The 20,301-nt window shown below is 48.0% G+C and overlaps 1 protein-coding gene across 1 annotated transcript in view; it reads right to left on the bottom strand.

Annotated features, from left to right (window-relative positions):
- The window catches only part of LOC144113211 (transmembrane protein 163a-like), a 112,944-nt gene extending 104,178 nt beyond the window's left edge, over nt 1–8,766 (bottom strand). The window contains exon 1 of the mRNA XM_077646176.1: nt 8,384–8,766. The gene's annotated coding sequence lies outside the window, so the exon portion shown is untranslated. The remainder of the gene's footprint in view (nt 1–8,383) is intronic.
- Between the last annotated feature and the right edge of the window lie 11,535 nt (nt 8,767–20,301).

The raw sequence follows: 20,301 nt of genomic DNA, 5'->3' as shown, positions 1-20,301 counted from the left end.
GGCCATGAAATACCCCGAGTGACCGAATACAAATATCTCGGGGTATGGGTAAACAAAGGGCATATGTACGCAGAAAAGCACGAACAGACTCTCATAGCAGAATGGCGAAGAGATGCCGGGATAATGAAACATAGGGCATTGTGGGGGCACAACAGGTATGAAGTCCTCAGAGGTATTTGGAAAGGAATAATGGTGCCGGGGCTTACTTTCGGGAGTGCGGTTCTATGCTTAAGGGCTGAAGTTCGGTCGCGATTAGAAGTAAATCAGAGAACTGTCGGAAGATTAGCACTAGGTGCCCACAGGAAAACCACAAACGAGGCAGTACAGGGGGATATGGGCTGGGCAACGTTCGAAGCACGGGAAGCTCAGAGTAAAGTACTATACGAAGAACGCCTGAGGAAATTGGACGATAACAGGTGGGCAGCTAAGGTATTTAAATACCTGCATAGAAAGAGCGTTGACACACAGTGGCGGAAACGAACTAGAAAGCTGGCCAGTAAGTTTGCCAGAGACGAGGAAGGAGAAAGAAAGAGCATTAAACGACAGGTTAAAACGTCGAAGGTAAAAATTGGATAGATTCAATGGCGTCTGGGACGTAAGCTTAAGAAAGCGAGACAACAACACTCAAAGCATCCTTCATCGGCCACTGCAGATAAGATTTCCATGCTACGCCTGTCGTTGCGGAACGCTATCAATACAGCCAAACACCAATTCCACACTGTACGTATGAAAAATTTCCTTGTTTCTTCTCCAAGCAAGTTCTGGCAACATCTCGCGCCACGCAAGAAATTGATTCTTGGCCTTTCTGCAGATAGCGCGGGTATGCACGACAAGTTAGAAACAGCGCAGGCGCTCAACCAGTACTTCAGCTCGATATTCACTCACGATGACGGCTGCAAGCCACATTTTTCTTCCTTTGATGATCTGGCACCAATCAGTGACATTTGCATAACTGAGGAAGGTGTGCTAGCTCTTCTGCTTAACTTGGACACAAAGAAGTCACCAGGGATTGACGAAATACCTAATGCCTTTCTGGTACGGTACGCTGAATGGTCCGCCAAATATTTAACTTTAATATTTAGGAAATCACTAAACTGCTCTGAATTGCCAAGTGATTGGAAACACGCAAAAATCACCCCTATTCCCAAAGACCAACACAAATCAGCACCTTCTTCCTACCGGCCAATTTCTCTTTTGTGCACTTCAGTAAAATTGCTTGAACACATCATCTGTAAACACTTGTCTAACTTTCTCGAGGAGAACCACGTCCTTGATAATCGCCAGCACGGGTTCCGTCGCGGTCTCTCCACAGTAACGCAGCTTATTGCAACAGTCCACGATTTAGCGGCAGCACTAGATAGGCGTAATCAAGTTGATATTGTTTTTCTTGATTTCGAGAAAGCATTCGATCGTGTGTCTCATCAAAAATTACTGCAGAAGTTAAAACCTATACTGAAACACGAGTGCCTACTCTCATGGATCGAAGCCTATCTTTCGCATAGACGTCAAAGTGTGGTTGTTGATGGTGTCCTCTCTGATGCTGTCCCAGTAGAATCCGGTATTCCGCAGGGCTCAGTCTTGGGTCCCCTTTTCTTTCTAGTATTTATTAATGACATAGTTCACAACGTACATGTTAAAATACGGCTTTTCGCAGACGATTGCATACTTTATCAAGAAATTTCTAGCCCTGAAGATCAACTCCTTTTAAGCGATTCACTGTCTGCAGTAGAAAAATGGTGCTCCACGTGGCAAATGACTTTGAATTCCAACAAGACAGTAGCGATGACTGTGACACGTAAAAAGAATCCTTTTAGTTTTACATACCGCTTAGCCAATGAGCCCCTCTTAGTGGTCAACGCTTTTAAATACTTAGGAATTCAGATAGCCTCAGACCTTCGATGGAACGAGCACATATCGTATATAGAAAAAAAAGCTCTGAGACAACTGCACTACTTGAGAAGAACGCTGGCACAATCCACACAAGAAATAAAGCTTTTAGCTTACAAAACATTTGTTCGGCCAATGTTGGAATATGCTGCGGCAGTGTGGGATCCCTGGACCGAAAGTAACAAACTTAAAATAGAAAATGTCCAACGCAAAGCTGCTAGATTTATCTTTAATTGTTACAGTTGGAATATTTCCCCAACAGCCCTACTGCAAACCGCAGGACTTGAACACCTGGCCATGCGTCGTCATCGAGAAAAATTAAAGTTATTCTACTTGTATTATCACAATAAACTAACAATAGAGGAAGGAATTTTAGTTGAGCACACATCTCGACACCCTACACGCTCTTACCATACTAAGAAAGTTGCCGCGTTTTCATGCAAAACTAATGTATTTAAGTACTCGTTCTTTCCCCATACTATCATTAAGTGGAATGGTTTACCTGCTGATGTTGTCAATTGCGAATCGGTGGATTTATTTTTACAAGCTCTGAAGGATGTATAGGACTCTTATGTATCCTTGTTTTGGGCCAAGTCCGATGCCTTCGTTTGCTGCCAGGATCGATGTCATTATATGTTCTATGTCTTTGTAATCGATTTTATGTTGTATGTACTGGTTTTTGCTCTGTTCGCTATCTGCTTCTTTTGCAATGTACTTGTTTTCTTATCAATATGTTTGTACCCCACTCCTGCCTAAGGCCTGTAACACAGGCCGGCAGTATTTGCTAAATAAAATAAATAAAAAATAAAGAAACATGGTGTAGAACTATATCGATGCTGGAATAGGCAGATCAGGAAGGAAACGTTTTATGATAACTCAAGAGGCAACAGAAAAAAAATTTAACGAAGAAGATGACACATGTGCTGTGTGTGGTAAATCTGTAGAAACAATAGAACACCTCATTCTAAAATGTGATGGTATCCATCCCGATGTCGATGCAGGCACAGTCACTCTTCCTGAGGCCTTAGGGTTGAGAGATAACAATAGTCATGTAAATAAATCTGCGGTGGAAATTAGCAAAAAGCGATTGGAGGATTGGTGGCACAAGTGCAGAGAGGGGACATAAGCTTTAAAGTGTAGGAAGACGTATTTTAAAGAAAATGGCGAATTTTATTAACTTACAGCAGAGTTAAACAAAAATAAAGGGAAAAAACTGAGCATGGTGGCAACTACCACTGCCCCGTTTCAAAGGGGACGCTCCTACCTTCCATCCATCCATCGGCGTTGCCCATGAGAAAAGGAAAGAACTGAGGAGAGGCGGTTACGTCCCATTTTTTGAAGCCGACTCCGCCCTGCGCACCCGCCTACTTGGCCGCCGTCTCGGCGCGCTTGCGCATGCGCAGCAGACAATGTAGCAGACGACGCCGCCGCGCCCAACGTTACCATTGGCTGCGCAGTCGGCCAAAGACTCCCAGTAGTCCTTGCGAAAGCGCATGAGTTCCGGCACACTATTTGGTGTGCAGCCTGGATAGCGAGGGTCTCTCCTGAGCTTTCCTTCCTCCAAGGTATACGTATAGTGTATACCATGTCTGCAACCGGATGAATGGATTGATGGATGGAGGCCTCAATGCGCCCGCTCCCTATATAGAGGGATGTTAGGAGCGTCCGCTTCAGTGGTTTCCTTAGGAAATGAAATTAAAGGGGGGGGGGGGGGGGGGTCTACATTTCGGGGGAAGAGGGGGATGTTCAGGATAGAGAAGAATCTGTAGTCATATTTAATTTTTATTTGTGTCGATGTGTCACGTAGGCCTAGCAACATTTATCATTAAAGCACACGTGCCAAAGATTACAAAAATTCCTTGTGTAAAAAAAAAAGGTTTATTACAAATTAACGGGGTGCCTTCAGAAAAACACAGGGGTGCATAGGGAAATCACTGGTCCCCTTTGAAACGGGGTGGTGGCAGGCGCCGTTGTGCTCAGTATTTATGTCTGAATCGTTTTTTTTAGGAATGCTTTCACTAACAGTGCCACTTGCATTGGAACGTATGCATGCTACTGCAATTCGCAGTTCAGTTAAGGCTGTTGTGTGATTAAGCCTAAAAGGGCGGCAACGCCCGCTTTCACAGACTGCAGAAGAAAATGTGCGCTGGACTCCGATTGCTGTTCATCCACACTGAAATCAAAGCGAAGATAAACAGCGGTCTTTCGCAACAGCAGTTATCGTCACAGATCAGACACCCTTCACAAGCACAAAGGATTCACCTGCAGGTGGCATGTTCACGCATCTGCCGAGAAGCGTGAAGGGCTCATAACATAGGAGGCAGGGAGTCTGTACTCGACGATAGATTATGCCCTAATGTCACAGAGGATGTATAATAGATTAGGGGTAATGAGCAAAGATGAACATGGTTCCAGAAGTCTAGGTAGTGACCACAAGCATATCAAGTTGAGTTTCAGAAGAGAAACCAAAGTAGGACTGAAGCGAGATGAACAATCAGAGGGGAATTTTTGCTCAGAAAAGCAATTGGAAGCAGCAGACAAACAACTTGAGAAAGTAATTTTTGAGGATAGTGAAACAGAATGAACTTATACCAAATTAACTCGATTACTGGAGCTAGAGCTAGCTAAGGTGCGAGTAAAGCTAAAAGGGAAAAGACGCAAACCCAAGAGTTGGTGGGATGAGGAGGTCAAGAGGGCGATAGAGAAACGTCAGGAAACGTCCAGGGAACCCAGATATTCTAAGAGGGGGGAACCAGAAGTTGAAGTAGACAGAAAATGGGATACCTTCATAAAGTGTAGAGGAGAAGCATCCTATTTGATTAATGAGAAAATTAGAAGAAAGTGTGCCCAATGGATGTCAAAAGTAAATAAAAAGGATAGAAAAGCAGCTCAAAAATTCTGGATGCATCTAAGTGCAATGAGTAATAAGACCAGGCTAGAACAAAGGTTTATTGTTACAGATCAGTGTATTCGACTAGAAGGGGATGAAGCGATAAAACACATTGTAACAAGGATGACAGAAAAATTTAAAGAAATGTTGCGCATAATTTATCGAAGGAGGATAGACCGGTTACTGCAATAGCTTCACTTGAGCAAAGTGAGTGGTAAAGGGCAGAGAAGGTCCCTAGTGGCACGTCAACAAGACCAGATGGTATTCCGATTATGTTAATAAAGAAGCTGGGACCAAAATCCAAGCAAACATTAATACAGGTAGTGAATAAAATGATAGTGGATGGGAAAGTCCCCGATGAATGGCGATTAAGTAGAATGAACATGATATATCAGGGAAAGGGGGACAAAGCTGACGTAAGTAACTACCGTCCCATAACAGTGACATCTGTGGTTTACAGGGGGGTGATGCAGATTATAAAGGACAGATTGCAGGCTTGGGTGGAGAACGAGGGGGTGCTAGGGGCGCTACAAAATGGGTTCCGGAAACAAAGGAGGTTGGAGGACAATCTGTTTTCATTGACGCAGTGTATAGATATTGCTGAAAAGGAACACAGGCCCCTATGGCTAGCATTTCTGGATATTAAGGGAGCCTACGACAACGTTAATCAAGAGTATCTGTGGGACATGCTGGGCACATTGGATGTGGAAGAGGGAGTAATTAATCTTTTAAAAGATATATATAAAGGTACCACAGTGCTTATAAAATGGGGAAAAATGTATCAGAGCCTCTAGAGATACAGCGGGGGCTTAGGCAAGGATGTCCTCTGTCTCCTTTGTTGTTCATGTTGTATCTGCAAGAGTTGGAGACCAAGCTAGAGAGGAGCGGAATAGGCTTCAACCTTTCTTTTTCAAGCAAGGAGAATTGATTAAACAGTCACTACCGGGACTAATATACGCCGATGATATAGTGCTAATAACTGACAACAAGGAAGATTTGCAGAAGTGGATAGACATATTTGGTACAGAGGGAGATAGATTAGGTTTCAAGTTTAGTAAGGAAAAATCTGCAGTCATGATATTTAACGATGAGGTCGGCGAGCATAGAATACAGGAGTTCACGCTAGAAGTAGTGGATGAGTACAAGTATCTTGGTGTGTGGATAAATAACGATGCTGAGTATCTGACAGAGCATGAAATATATGTAATGAATAAAGCTAGTAGGAATGCAGCTGTCATGAAAAATAGGGCACTGTGGAATTACAATAGGTATGAAGTGGTAAGAGGGATCCGGAAAGAGGTGATGGTTCCTAGTCTGACTTTCAGTAATGCGGTCCTCTGCATGAGACCAGATGTTCAAGCAAGGTTAGAAATTAAACAACGTGGTTTAGGGAGGCTAGCTTTGGGAGCACATGGCAATACACCAAATCAGGGGGTACAGGGTGTTATGGGATGGGCGTCGTTCGAGAGCAGAGAAGCTAGCAGTAAGATAGCATTTGAGGAGCGATTGAGAAAAATGGGGGAAAAGCAGTGTGCTAGGAAAGTTTTCAGATACCTGTATATAAGGAATGTTGACACGCAATGGAGAAAGCGAACTAGAAAATTGACAAGCAAAAATCTGGACAGCAGTAGGGGGGCAAATCAGCAATTATCGGTTAAGAAAAAGGTTAAAGAAATAGAGAGTTCTGTGGAAAACAGGGATGCTGACGAAATCAGCACTGGGAACATACAGGATTTTTAAGCAGGAAATTGCCAAAGAAAATATCTATGATAATTGTAGGGGAAGCTCTTTGTTGTTTGAGACCAGGGCGGGAGTTTTGCGGACTAAGACATATAGAGTCAGGTACCACGAGATAGACACGTTGTGCGTTGCGTGCGGAGAGGAGGAGGAAACGGCTGAACACTTGATACTTTTCTGTAAAGGGCTTCACCCTGCAGTGGAAAGCAGCGGGGCTGATTTACCCAAGGCATTGGGGTTTAAGGACAGTGAAGGGAGAGTAGATTTTAAGCGGGTAGAAATAACCTAGCGAAGGTTATCTGATTGGTGGCTAAAATCAAGACAAGAGTAAAATTTCATAAGTCATGGCTAGGTGGCATGAGCCACCGCCCGATGTAAAGGGTTCAGCCGTATCCATCCATCCATCCCTCGCCTGCCGTTAGTTCGCATAGAGACGGTCGCTGCTACTGCAGCTCGCCTGGTGAGTGATGCATGGGGATCCGGAGCGACGTTCGGCACTGTGCCTACAGCTGTTGACGGCGGCATGTGTGCGTTGCTGATCGCTCTGGTGCACAAATTAATGACGCAGAACGTGCGACAGCGTGTTCATGACGCGCTCGCTTCTCGACCTCTTCGGCGGCATGTCGGCGAGCATTAAATTAGCGCGGCTTCGCTTATTGAGCGGTGCCGCGCTGTTCTCTCCGATCGAATCCAACACAATCGGCACCATCGCTGGAACACGCTACGGTGGGCTGCAAAGTGGGTTGCAGATCATGGCGTGCATATGTGAAAGTAGCTCGAAACCAACATTTATTCAGTCTGCTTCACCTGGCATGCGCGCCACCGGGCGTCATTTCTTGCTGCCCAGCCGCGATGTGCTGTCGCCGAGGGTTCTAGCAGACAAGCCGCGAGATGAAACAAGGAGCGCGTCCGGTCAAGAACGCACTGCGAGAGCCCCTCGCTAGCCTAACCTACCTGCGCCGAACGTCACGAGCTCCCGTGTTAGCTGTCATATATCTTACGACCTATACGCGTGCGCTGCACTCTCGAGTGTCATTCGTCTACCCGCAATATCATTCATATCAAGGCATTCAGGTGATGTTGCAACTAGCTCGGCATGGAAATAATATTTTGATGCTGAAACAAAGGCAACGTGCGCACAGTTATCATTACACACTGGACAAGTCGCCCGACAGTGCTTCAGAATCAGGGAAACCTTACATAAAATGTGTTTGGCGTTCATCCGCGTATCTATAAGCCTAAGCGACCAAATGCGTCTAACCAGCAAACTTCTTCCTACTGTACGCGCACTGGCTGTCAAAAAGCGCCGAGTGATAAGGCGGCGAACGATAATGATACTCAGAAGGCCCGCTTAGAAGTTGTTCGTACGAAGATTCGTTTGAAGGGGTCAGACCGGGGTCAGCGCGTCAGACCGGCCTCTGTGCAGCACTCATCAGGCTGCAAGCTTTCCGACGCCTGCCGTGTGGCTATATAGCCATGTGAGGCAGCAGGCGTGCAGGACGCCGGGGAATAGCAACGTTTGTCATGTGGAACTTGAAACACGTCGAAGACATGCTTATTCCACATTTATACGCCGCTTTTGTTTAACCTTCGATCCGTACTCGGTGATGTAAAGATACAAATCCAGAGAGAAACTTGAGCGAAAGCACATTATCAGCAAGAGTTCAAACATACCAGATAACGAGAACGCGAGCATATACCTTCATAGAAGGGAAATGCACTGCTACACGGAAAATGGCAACGCAAATTCCAGGCACCTAGACCTTTCCGTAAGCATACACTGTCTCTCGGCGACCTAGAGACCACAACGCGTAAGAAAATTCGTTGGCAGGAAGCGTAGCCTGCACAGAGAACACACAAAGTGCTTACCATTGTGTGCAGCAGCTGCGCTCGGCCGCACGGTTAGACGCTTAGCGTCGAAGCTCACGTCGTACGAATGTCAGCGACTCCAATCCATGCGAACGGCATGCGGGCGAAGCTCAAGTCAATAGAGACGGCTGCGGGAGTCCCTCAGATTTCACACGCGCGACAACTGCACCGGCGTCGCGCTTGTTCACACACTTGCGCGCCGCGGATTGTGGCGAAGAAAATAAAAAGCGCTCGAAGGGAAGCTTGCAGGCGCGTGGACACAGGGCGGAAACCGCTGTGCGTCAAGTTAAGCTCCACCGGCTACCGCTTCGGCATAGCCCCGAGCGTCAACCTTCGACTCCCGCTGTGGCAGTGCTCTCTACCGCCACGCGTCCCAGCAGAAACAGCCGCAGCAGTGCAACTCATACCACCCGCCCTCCACGTGCCGTGCGGTCACCACGCGGGAAGCGGCAAAGCGACACACACGCGGACGGCAACACTGGCTGACACAGCCGGACGCTTTCGAATCGTATCGGCTGGACGGTGCTTCACGTTGATCGTCGCCCGAACTGCTGGGATCAAGCGCAAGTGATATCTCGGCGTGAACATGCGCGCGTGACGTATTGCTTGAGCACGAAGCTGACCAGAGCTATTAGTAATTCCTGCACACGTGGTTAGACGGACGTTGCCAACGTAGCTGGGTGCGGGCTGCGCAATGCCTTTCCCGCAGTGCGCGAACATGAACCGGCGATACTTGACTAGAACTCGTGTCACAGTATGACACCTCGACTGGCGATCGGAACAACTGGTGATCGGAACAATCGGACTGGATCGCACAGCTATTTTGATGATGCCCGATTTCATCGACCGAAGAAATCGATGAGAACAGCGCGTAAGAAAGGGTCGTCGCTGATGATAGGTAGCGAGTCCAGTTTAATCTGTTCATACCACATACGATGCTAAAGGCAAGGCTATACAGGCTCGTAAACGTCCCGTTTTCTGTTGCTTGTACCGCCTTACGTGACCCAACACGCAGATGCGCGCCGAAAATATCTCACTTCTAATGTAACAGTACTACCTCCTGTTATCCGGTTCTAACACTGCATCATTTTTTTTATTTATAGAAACCAAGGAAAACCCGAAAATAAAAATCAGTATGGCGAAAATACTGTCATGTGTGACGCCTTTTTTTCCGCCTTTTATTCCACTTTTACGCAACATATGGGATCTGCAATACATACGTCTTCATTTCATCTGGCTATGCTTGTTGTTTTTTTCCTCATTCTTCCAGTCTTATACAACTAAGAGGGAAAATGCCGGGCGTTGTTATTGCTGATGTTGCTGCTGTTCAGCTAGCAGGGACGCGGCCCGCATCGAGCCAATGACCTCGTCGACATTTAAATGCGTAGCATTTTTCTGCGGCCAGCTACAATGCTTTCGCATTGTCTAGTGGGTTTAACGTCGGAGAAGGACGGATAGCAGGAGTTAGTGCCGGCTCCGAGATTCGGGTCGATGCGGCGAGACCGCGAGTTTACCGCTGGGCTGCCTACGCAAATGCGACAACGGACTCCGAAGGAACAGTGCACGCCAAGGTCGCAGTAACGAGCAGGACAGCGCGATTCATCTGGCTCATCCTGCTTCGTATCAGCCTGCACGTCAGCTCACAGAGCGGGCACGAACAAACCCAGGCACTTACTATGCAACTCGCTGCTCGCAGCCTTGTGCAGCTCACTGCGGTTCGTCACCACCGTGAATTCGCACAAGCTTCGTCGGCAAGAATGCAGTTTTGCAACCAGTTGATCGCAGTAAATCCCACAAAGCAGCTGATGGAGCGGCACCGATTATATATGTGAGGCCTGGGAGACAGAGAAGTTCTCCTTGTATTCCTTTTCTTCTGTGCTTCCAACATGAACGGCAGAGAATTCAGTTTTTCCAAAATCCTCTCGCTCAATTAAGTCTTCCGTTTACTCTTCCCGTCCTCCTCTCATTCGATGCAACCGTCAAAGGGCATGCCATTTGGCAGGTGTGTCAGCTACTTCACACGTATATCATTGAAACCGGGAGATTTTTGTGTTAACTTCTCGATGCCTTTACTTTCCTCTCAAAATTATTTTTTTTTCTGATTTTTTTTTTTGAAGTTTAGTTACTCAACCCACATCGCTTTGTTTCCACGATTTTCATTCTGATTTTCTAAGCTCTCTCCAAATTCGTGATTTTCTTTTTCTCTCAGATTCCACTAAATTTATGAGCCGCTTGAGGTAAACCTGGATGAGTTTTTTCCTGTGTGGATCTGCACCAAACCCTGGCCAATCCCCCACCGTGGGTATGTGCCATCGTTTTTGAGGCAGCAACAGCAACAACAACATAAACTAATTTTCTGTAGGTACAGCAATAGGTATCCAATTACATGAGTAGCATTTTGAAGACCACTCGAAAGGGAAGGAAAGAAGGCTATATCTTGTGGAGACCTGCAACGCATAGAATGCACTGCTCGCTGGCGCAGCTCGCAAAATGCCAAAAGGCGGAGCCCAATGGGCCCTGCATTTTGGAACGCCATGGGGAGATGCGAAAAAGGTGGTTTGTACGACCGGCCATCCGAAGAGAGAGAATAAGGTTGTATATTTGGTGACAGTGTTCATAAGGTCCACACATTGAATTTTAAGAGCGCCACTCGATTATGCGGCCTGCACCTGGGACTCGTCGAGCACAATGCCGGCTTCTTCTTGCCAAGCACTGCCGTCCAGCCTGCTCTCAATAGGTACGCCATGCACCACACGCAGCCGCAGGCTCCCCGTGCCCTATCTATTTCCGCAGTCGTGTAATCACTGAAGTAATCGACTCATAAGCAATCGTTCTGCTATACTACCGATAAGGGTGTGTGCCAGTCCATATATGGACCTTGAGCCTTTCGTCGCACTTTCGGAAACTTCTTCGCGCTGTTTGAAAATGTGGCGTACGTTTTCATTTTTAAGATTTGAAAGAGCCCTTTTTTAAGACGGGCGAACTTCCGGCATTTACACTTCACTTTTGAAAGCATTACTGGAAACTTCTTCAATAAATACGCTCTGGCAGCTGAGCACGCACATATTGTTAACGGTATTTTCTTTGAGTTTTGTACTTTCGAAGGCTCTTTGGTGGCTTTTTGAAACCACACTCTGTGTTTAAGGCTTATTTTTCAGACCGCCGGCCCTACTTTCCGCGTTGTGCGATTTCGCTTCCATTGAGGAGGGGCGAGGCGGAGTAGCCGGCGTCATGCACATCTTGTTTACACGTGAACCCAACTCATTCCTCGCTCCAAGAATTTCCCTGCTTGAAGAAAGCATATCTAATGCTCCCTTCGGCTTCAGGTATGGCAGCCATTTTACTAAAAAAAAACATATTCGCGCAACGAACTTCTTTTTTTTTCTTTTCAAGTGCGCTGAAGTTCAACCTCGAACTGTAAAGCGGCTTCATCTTCAAACCAAAATCCGCCTTTCTTTTACGAGCGCACAGGGTGCATTAGCACCTCTTTCGCACGCAGCGTGTGCTTGGTCTTACGTTATCTGCAGGGCGGTGAAACGAGTTGGCTATAAGGCCTCATGCCCGCCCGCGGAAAACAAAGGCCCGTGTTTGCATACGTTGAAGCCAACGGCGCCGCGTCGGCTCACTGCGCCGTTTCGCTGTTCCGAGCGCTTTACGAGCGAGGACTGGCGAAACCGGGGCCCACGTTCTCACCTCCAGTCAGCGCTCACACGTCTTTTTCTTACAGAATACGCCGGCGGTGAAAACGGGTGTTTAGTTCTGAAATGCACGCCAGGTTCCAGAAAACTACTACGGCTCACGTTTACGCCTGCTGTGCGCGAATGAAACGTGTCCACAGTCAACACAAGCCTGCTTCCGCGAGACGCACCAAGAAAGGCTCTTGATGCATCCAACGTGCGACCACAAAAGGTTAGTTCGGCCTCAACTGTCCGATCACTTTGTGCGACCCCTTGTCGCTGCGTGTGGTGGCCTGGTCTTACCGACTAAGTGGGGTGGAGCCATCACTGCATAACTTACGCCCTCAGCGATGAAAATCCGCCACACGTATATATACGGTGTCCATATATTCAGCCCACACGTGATTGAGATGGGCGCATGCACCGTTACCATGGAATTAGGCATAGAGTTTCTAAATATTACCTAGAGGGAAAGCTGCCTCCATCGTCTGCGCGAGTTTCTTAAAGAGCCTCTCATTCACCGTCGGAGTGCCGTGAAAACGAAGTTTCCTACTTGGCTTGGCTAGTGTTTGCCCTACAACATAACTACGACTGCAAAAATATAAATTTTCAAAAATATTGCGAGGAAACGCTGTTTTACAGAGGATAGTAAAGGCATTTTAAATTATTAAGAAAAATATCCTCGCCCGCACCACCTGATGTATCGCGAGTAGATGATGTTTTACAATCAGAATGTCTTATAAAATTTTCTTGCTGTAAATTGCAACAAATGAGCACATAAGTGGCCTTTCTCCACGTCGCCATATGGTTATATAGCGTTGGAAATCGAAACCAATTTTTTGCGTTTAACAAGCACACTTTTCACAGCAAATATTATTAAAAAAGAAACTTGTTAACACTTAATATAGTACGCATTAGGAGGCTCCGTTTTGGCATTGTGAAGAATAGAAACGCTGCGTGGTTCATCTGCTATTGCGGGTTCGCGCCCTTGTGACACGAAAAACTTGCCCTCAGTCTTCTTAGGAAAGTTTGCTTGCGCGCGCAGAGTGCCGGCTGTCACCGTGTCCTGGCGCTGCGCTTACGGATTTTGCACAGAAAAACATGAACTATGAAGCGGAAACTTGTCCTACACAAGTAACTGAAAGCCGTGTTCATGCTGGCATGTGCAACTTGCGGGTGGGTATTTCTGTGAATTAATTCATGACCTGGAAGTCGTTTCTGCATGCAACGCGCGCGTGGCCACCGGCAGACTTCGAAAGCAAGAAAATTAAATCTTCAACGAGTACGGTAACATAATTGGCGAAGTACTTTCAACTCTCCTACTATCTGCACGTGGTAGCGATTGTGGCTCGTCTTGAGCCAGTGAGCAGGCCTGTGCACTTTCCTTTTTTTTCTTCCTGGCAACAACAGACAGCGCTTAATTCTACAAGATAAATGTCTCCGTGACTCCTATGAGAAATGTGCAGGGCGGTCACAGTAGCACGTTGAGTTTTAAATTCACAAAAAGGTTTGTTATCATCATTCACCTTTGAATGCACAGGTTCCCGTTAGACAAGCCCAGCTTGCTGCGTAAATGGCTCCAAGCGATAGGGCAAACGGACTTCGCAGGCAAGCAGGTGCCTGACTCGAAGTGCGCTGAACACAGTGTCTGTTGCCTGGAGTCAGGCACCTTCGGGTGCTTCGGACCTAAGATGAGCTGCCTGCACCACAACAAAGCAAACTAATTCACCACAAGGCACACAGCACATCAATGAAAACGAAACTGAACAACCAAGAATGCAATCCGTAGAACTGTCAACAGCGGCGGCATGTTGGGTCCCACTCACAGGTCGCGTACTGCGCGCTAAGCTTGTGGGGTAGTTTCCTTGCGGTTGCGTGGAAATAATGCGACTGAACTGGAAAGGTACGCTGCATAGTTGTTTTGCTCCTGGCAGTAATGTTCTAGCAATATGGAGCGCGTTTCATACATTATGCAGTCGCTGCTACTGTGCGGCGATCGAAAAGTTATGACGGGCTGCTGTGTTTTCCAGTACACTGGCTGCACTGAAGAATGACAGCGTTTATATGGGCTTCCGTCGAAGTCATCATTTATAGTATCAAGGTCGCCGAATTGCGCAGGCTTATGCTGCATTTATTGTTCGAACTTAATAAGGACTATTCACCAAGCCCCGAGTTCCTCGGGTATGACAGAAGCATGGAGGATAACCTGCTAAGCATAATTATTCTTGCATAATTAACTCTCCCTTTTTAAATATTCGACCGGATCCCTCTGTCTTACTAAATCATCAGACGTGCCAAATTCCACGCAGTATTGGTGAATTTGTCTTCCAAACGCCACTCTGCTCTCTCTGGGGTGGACAGCTCAGGACACATCTAAAACCGAATGGCCATATTTTCTCAATTCCTTCCCTTAGTGGCTCATTCCGCAATCAAATCATTCAGGCGGTTCGGTTGCCTGATGTTGACAGCGCATGAATTGATGATACGATTGCTATGTAGCCTTATTCGAGGAAAAAAATTCACAAAAACGTTAATTATTTTATTTGCAAAACATGAAGAACCATTCAAAGCAATCAATTCGCAAAAAAGCCTGCCTGAAAAAAATCAGCCCCTGAGAACCACACTTTTGAATCCCATGGTCCCCGCCAGGCTAAAGGAACAAAACGGAGTCGGAGGAATACAGGCCAGGCCGCCTTCTTTGCTTTCCGCGGAACCATCTGAACCAGTGACCAAAAGACGCTGGCTTGCCACCTCACTCGATAGTAGTTGGGCAAAGCAATAGATCCCTTCATTAATGTATGGGTCTGGGCTATTTGGAAAACCATGTTTGATATAAAGTGCGCAGAACGACACAGACAAGTGAAAACGGCAGACAAGCTCTCGCTCCCTGTGTTGTCATCAAGATAGGCAAAAAATTAAATAAAACAAAGCTCAGGACGTGCCTGACCGGGAACACGCATGACGAATTTTACTGATGTCGTGGCTGCGTGACGCCAACGAAAGAAGTCTTTTTTCCCCAGTAGCGGTTTATTTAAAAGTAATACCAAAAGGAATGCCCATTTCACAAAGGGGAGACATAAAATAATCTGACGCAAGTCGGTGCTCTCACTAAAATAATCTGGCTGCTACACGGCCGAAAGAGAAAGTTCCTGTCTCTCATTCGTCTGTATCAACCGTATCAGCAGTCTAAGTCGAAATATTCTCACAGCAGTTACGCCTTCATACATTTCTCACCAGGGGCGGATTTATCGACCCACTCTTACCAAGCAAGAAATTTTACATACAAAAACCATGCCGCAGCCCATTTTTCGGCCGAATAAGTCGAAAGTACCCGCCGCGGTGGCTCAGTGGTTAGGGCTCTCGGCTACTGATCCGGAGTTCCCGGGTTCGAACCCCACCATGGCGGCTGCGTTTTTATGGAGGCAAAACGCTAAAGTGCCCACGTGCTGTGCGAAGTCAGTGCACGTTAAAGATCCCCAGGTGGTCGAAATTATTCCGTAAAGGGTACAGGACACGGTCACGTTGTCAACACAGCTTCCACGTGGGCGCACACGTGGGTTCGGAATGCGTCCATGTGACCCAGGAATGCGCGTGCGTGACACAGGAATGCGGGCCCATGTGGCACAGGAATGTCAGGCTGTTTCCCAGCAGGGATTGAAAGACCTTGCACTTCGTCGCCTGATGACCGGAAAGCGGAACCTCTGTCGAAGGCGCAGCTTTCCGTCAATTTTCAACCCCAGCGCCACTAATGAGGACCACATTCGGTTCGTCGACCCGATGGAATGCTCGACCACGTGGATACGCCACTGGCGTCGCTGCCTCTGCCATTCCTTCCGCGAACGCCAGTCTTTGCATTCACGTTTCTTTGCTTTTCTGGAAATCCTGGTCGGGGAGTCCGCGTCTTTATTCTTTTTTTTTATTCGAGAAGTGTGCCATGAGGCATAAGTTGAAAAAGGAAGGGGGGGGGGGGGGGGGGGTGCACGGGATTGAAAGCTAAAAGAAGGAGTGAAGAACCGTTGCGCTGAGGTAGTCGCACAGGTTGCTAATGAAACGGTTGTCCATAGTCCACTTCACGTAGTCACTTTCGCGGTTCCACCGCAGGCCCACCTGCCTGAGGAGCCGTGTTCTGATAGCAGCCGTCGCTGAGCACGTCCATAACAAGTGCCGCACATCACAAATGTCCGGTGCAGCGCTACAGTGAGGGCACCTGTCAGGTGCTGGCAGATCTTTGGCACGCCACCGATGACGGACAGATGGTGTCAGAGCCGCCCCTGCCCGAATCCGGCGCACGGATACCTCCTCCTGCCGAGTAAGACTACGGGGGAGATGGTGCAAACACGGAGGAATTAGAGCGCGTGTTCGCTGGCGCAGAACTTCGGAATCGGAAACATGGGAGAGGAACGGATCTGGGGGAAGAGGGGAAGGTGGCGGATCGTCTAATGTAGGAAGGTGAGTCATAGCATCCGCTTGAATGTTATGTGGATACTGGGCATGGCCGCGAATCCAGTGTATGCGCACAGGACATGGATACTTTGCGCAGAGCACATGAATTGATTGTGAAATCTGGAATGTCCGTTGAACTGCATTAAGCTGTTTAAGGGCGGCGCGGGAGTCGGTGTAAATATGAACTGTATTGAATGTTGGAACGAGAGGAATGGAAGCAATGGCATTATAAATGGCTTGAAGTTCCAATGCCAGGGGTGTGCACGTATCCGCAGTATACGTCGCGCGAGAGTTGAGATGCGGATGAGATGGACAATACACAGCAGTAACTCCCCTCTCTGCAGAATGTGATGCATCCGTGTATAATATGCACCCTTCAGGCAGATACGCTGCTGATACCGACAGGGAAACAGTGGGGCGATTGTCAGTGAGCTGGCAATAGGACCACGGTGGAAGTGTCTTTAAACGATGAAGTTTGAGAGGCTGTTTTCGAGCTCTATTTGCCACCCGTTGGTCGATGATTTCACTGAGTGTATTAAGTTGTGCGAACTCCTGTAGCACAGGTATGGGTGTTAAACGAGGCAGATATGTTATGACGCGCATAGCCTCACGATTGATAGCTTCAAGGGAGTCCCACTGTCTGCGGGTGAGACGTTGAAATTGTGCCTGATATACTATCCGTGGCTCAAGGATAGAGCGCACAATCTGACGGGCCGTATGAACACGTGCGCCACCAGAGCGCATAGCCATGCGACGAATCAGACCTAGAGTAGCATGAGCCGATATACGCGTGGCTGCCAGCCACGGGGTGCCAGTCCCAGATGTATAGAGGAGAAGACCAAGAATACGAACAGTTTCTACCTGAGGAATCAGAGAATTATGTACCGTAAAATTTAAAGGGGGATCTTTCCGTAAGGCGGCTTTATTTCCAATTCGAATGAAACATGATTTAGTAGGAGAGAGTGTTAGACCCAGAGGTGGGAGGCGAGATGTCAATACATCCAGCGCGTGTTGAAGGACCGACTGATGAATAGACGCATCTGGATGACAGCACGACAAGGTTATATCATCGGCATACGCAAGCACGCGGATAGAAGGAATGGACTCTAGGGCTCGAACAAGAGAAATTAAAGCCACATTAAATAATGTGGGGGCGAGAACGGAGCCCTGCGGCACTCCTCTATTGGAAGTGAAGTTACCAAAGGGCTTTCCGTGGACACGCACGCTGAAGGTTCGATTTGCTAAAAAGGCTTGAATAGAGAGAAGGAACCGGTGAGGGAGACCAAGAGTTTGAAGGGAGGCAAGAATGGCAGAGTGAAGGATGTTATCATATGCTTTTGTTATGCCTGTAGCGATTACGGTTCGTGCAAAGTGACTCTGCGGAGAGTGGTCAAGCACGTCAGCAGCCAAAGTAGCAAGGCCGTCCTCCGTTCCAATTTGTGGGCGGAAACCAATTTGGGAATCTGGGTAACAATCATGGGATTCCAGCCACCACGACAAGCGTGCTGCTAGAATGTTTTCATAAAGCTTGCAGATGGTAGGCGTGAGGGAAATTGGACGAAGGGCCGAGAGAGATACTGGAGGCTGACCTGACTTGGGTATTGGAACCACAACAGAATGCTTCCAGTCTCCCGGCATGACGCCAGAAAGCCACACTTCGTTAAAAGTATCAAGTAGGGTTTGCAAAGCCCTCCCTTCCAAGTTACGGAATGAGGAGTTAGGTATGCCGTCGTGCCCGGGATTAGTAGTAGTTTTTAAACGTTCAATGGAGGCCAGCAGCTCTGCCATGGTGAAGTCAGAAGTAATCCCATCGGAGGGCTCTGTAACCGATAAGTCAGGTGGAGACGTAGCGGTGCAGTCATGGTTTGGAAAAAATTGACGGGCCGCTTGTTGTGCAAATGTGTCCTCATCCACATTTAGCACGAGGAGAATGCTCTCTGTGTAATCTTCAACCTGAGAAGGGCGCTCCATGGCGTGAAACAGTCTCCAAAGATGTCGATTGCCCTGCGTAGAGGACAGGCGGGCACACCATGCAGCCCAGCGTTGCCTGCCTAGCCGCTTTGCATAGCGCCGCGCTCGTGCGGTTGCGCGGTGAAGAGTAGGAAGAGCCGATGGGTCATCGGGGTGACGAGTAGCGTAAAGATCCGCCTGGCGACGAAGAGCCCACAGATTCAAGAGATGTATGTTCGGGTTTGGGTCGTCTTCATTTACAGTAGTGGTAATAGTGTGAGTAGCGAGAACAGCAGAGAGAGTAGACAGTGCTGAAGAGGGGTTGAATGTAGATAAATGATTGTCTGCGCGTACAGAGTCCCATGACGTTATTAGTACAGTGCGGCGTATTTTCCGCAGACGCGTAGGCGTGAGGGAGATAAAAATAGGGCTGTGATCGCTACCCCAAGTATCAGAATCAACGGCCCAACGAGGGTTACCGGGGCCTAACCACCAAGTCAAATCAGGTGAATACGGGCCACCTCGTGGGCGGGTAGAAGTATTCGGGTGGTTTAAAAATTGAAAGGAATGATCCGAAAAGTCCCTTGGATGTGTGCACCCCTTGAGGAATCCGATGGGTAACCCCACGCAGTGTGTGCGCCGTTGAAGTCACCACCAACTAGAATAGGGATACCTGAGTTGGTAGAACGCAGAAAACGAACCCATCCCAGATTGGGAGATGTGGAGCCAGGACGACTATAAAAAGAAACTAGGACAGGGGGTGTGCGTGCAGGTTTTACGAGAAGGGCGACAACCTCTTGACGTGTGTTGCACCACCGTGAAAGGTCGAGCGGTGTGTGCGGAACTGAACTGTGAATATAAATTGCAGATTTACCTGGGCTGAGGGAGGAGGCGGTGCAACGGCGATCAGGGATAGGGGGTGAATGGTAGGCGCAGAAACCTGAAAGGCGTGGGAGTGCATTATGCTCTTGCAGTAGGAACGCCCATGCCCTCAGCTTTCCGTCGCGAAGGCGGATGTTCACTTCAGAGGCCTTATTAGTGAATCCTCGACAGTTCCACTGCACCACCACCGATGATGATGCGCTATCCATGACGAGGCCGAAGAGCTTCCACGATGAGGGATGTCACCTGCTTCATCAGCGCTAATATCTTATTCACTGTCGGGGTAGTCACGGCTAACAGGTGGTCGGCACCTGATTGTGGCCCAGTGCTTACCCTAAGTGATTCCTCTGATGATTGCTCCCGAGTTATTAGAATTCTTCGAGAGGATTGAGAACGACGCTGTTCCCGGCGCTGGGTGAGTTCGTCTAGTCGGCGGCGAGCCTCCGCGATTGCATTGTCTAAAGCTGTGTCTTCATCTGTGGTATCCACATGTGATGAATGCACTGGACGTTTTGGCGTACCATTTGATCCGGGAAGGTGAGCCGCTTGTGCATATGTACGCTGGTGAGAAGACGTATGGTGAGCAGCGGGCTCAGATAAAGGAAGGCGCCCCAGGCATAACAGCACCCCCGCCATCAGAAAATGCGTCGGGAAGATGAGCTGCTCCTACGCAGCTCGGCTGACAGGACGTGCGAGAATGAGCTCTCGTTCTGTAGTTCTCCAGGACTCTCCTCCTCTACAGGGGAAGTCCAGCTCTGGGATCTCTGCGAGGCGAGCCAAACGGGAGAACAAACGCCAAGCCGCACACAACAAAAGCGAGTGCCGTTTGAAGCCCATTCGTCCCACCAGACCAACACCAAAACAAACAGATTACACTAGAGAAATCCCTCTATGCTAAACTTTAAATTATACCCAAATTTTGCTCAACGAACACGAAGCGTTAACACAATGCAAGGTTCAGGTGTT

Source organism: Amblyomma americanum, chromosome 1 (assembly GCF_052857255.1).
Source record: "Amblyomma americanum isolate KBUSLIRL-KWMA chromosome 1, ASM5285725v1, whole genome shotgun sequence".
In the NCBI taxonomy this organism is placed as follows: Eukaryota; Metazoa; Arthropoda; class Arachnida; order Ixodida; family Ixodidae; genus Amblyomma; species Amblyomma americanum.
Note: the sequence above shows the minus strand (reverse complement) of the source record. Positions and strands in the feature narration are given on the sequence as shown.